Source organism: Drosophila miranda, chromosome 4 (genome assembly GCF_003369915.1).
Source record: "Drosophila miranda strain MSH22 chromosome 4, D.miranda_PacBio2.1, whole genome shotgun sequence".
In the NCBI taxonomy this organism is placed as follows: domain Eukaryota; kingdom Metazoa; phylum Arthropoda; class Insecta; order Diptera; family Drosophilidae; genus Drosophila; species Drosophila miranda.
This window is the reverse complement of record NC_046677.1, coordinates 16,556,028-16,558,005: the sequence shown is the minus strand read 5'-3', so window position 1 is coordinate 16,558,005 and position 1,978 is coordinate 16,556,028.

Sequence of the window (1,978 nt, the reverse complement as noted above, 5' to 3'; positions counted from 1 at the left end):
GCAAGTGGCATACCAATATATATATATATACATTTGTATATATTCATAAACTTTTATATAGATGGGTATTTGACAAGCTTTTTAAGTTACATTGTCTTCGTTTAGTAAACAAGTCAGGGAAATTGCAGAGACTACTATTTCAGACTATTATTTGAAAGGGTATAATATATGGTAAAGAGTATAATAGTTCTAACAAGTCATTTGTGGTGTAAATATACAAAAATATGGGAAAGAGTAGGGATTAAAGTAGATTAGGGAGATTGGAGATTAGGGGGCAAGGAATCATTAAGTATTAATTAGCTATTTATTTACACACATCTCTGGTCATCCACGAATTTGGAGACCGGAGTAACCGCTCCTTGGATAGCCCCTTAATGGTTTTTCTTTTGATTTATAACACCGAAGCCTTACAATGCAAGATATCAAAACTTTTTGTCAGATGGCACAAGAGAAAGAAAAACTCCATTTACCAATTGCAAGTTTTAATTAAATATCGACCTTTAATGAAATGGACGAGACCAAAGGACAAAAAGACAGCAAGGAGAAGGCAGAGGAGAAGGCATGTTACCGCAGTTTGGGACAAAACCACATTGATTTTTGGCATCGCAGCAGATAGAGAGACAGAGACAGGACCTAGATACAGTATCTGGGATTGGAACAGATACAGGGATAGACCCAAAGACACTAACAGCAACACGGACCGACAATGTCTATGAATGGGTTTGGCGTTTGCGTTGGCTTTTCCGGTTTCGCTTTTGAAAAATTGCTCGCATTTTTTGGCTGAAAGGACGCACCAACGCACTGGAAGTCACAGCCACAACACCCACAACTGACGTACCACATTTAAGCAAAACTGACAAAAAATAAGAAACAGAAAAACCCGCGGCGCTGTAACCTCAGACATTTTTTTGATATAATAGTAATACATTTTTTTAGCCCTTTTTCAGGCTTGTTTTGCCACAGTTAAAGTGAAAACGTTTCCATATGCGAAAACATAGTAACGAAAGAAACAAGGGTTACGAAACAAATATTTGAATACTTAAACTGAGGCGCATGAAATCCAATAAGAGTACAATGTCTGTCCAGGTGGTGCAATGAAGGAGACTGAGATGTGTTAAAGTTTTTAAAAGTATAAACTTGAAGATGCTTCAAAGACATACTTTTCATGTTGCTTCTTAAATGGAACAAAGTTTTTTAGTGGTCAAAATTTCAAGCATATTTTTGTATACTTTGATTCGATCTAGCGTTCTCTCAGGAGTTCTCATGAGTCAACAATGCACTTTGATGTTTCCTTATTAATGCTTTTAACTTAATTCTGAAAGATATTCTGTTCTTAACTTAATAAAGAAAAACTCATATTCAGCATTGCTGCAGCCACATTTTAAGCAAACGAGAAAAGGAAGCGGAAATTGTCATATTGTATAAACATATCCCTTATGTTTGCACATTTTTTCAGCAAAGTGACTGTCCGGTAAATACATCTCATTATTTTCAATGCAAATTTATATTGACGGTAATGCAATCAAGTGTCACTGTTGACATTGATGTAATTAAAAAACATTTGCGGCCACTAAAGTGCAATTTTGTACGCTTCATATCATTAAGCCATTAAAGTGAATAAAATTTTAACTTGTCCAGGCACCTACCAGCTCCCTCTGGTGCCCTCAGTATGGTCAGCAAACAGAAAAAGATTTCATGTCCAGTTTGGCTTTCAATTTATCTCAGTCTCGGTTGCTGATGTCATTAACGTTCTCCTTTGCGCTTTTGTCTCACTGGAAAGCTGAGCTATGCGTTAATCAAATGTCAATTACGCTGCGGATACCAAAATTGATGTCAGGAGCCACAGCAGCCGCAACAGAGGAGAGGCCTGGGCTTACCAGAAGCCAGAGCCCCAGTACCGCTAAATCTTGACGCTCGTTGGTTTTCTGTTTTCAGCGTTTTTCCTTTTTGCCCTGGCAGTTGGCATGCACAGATACTG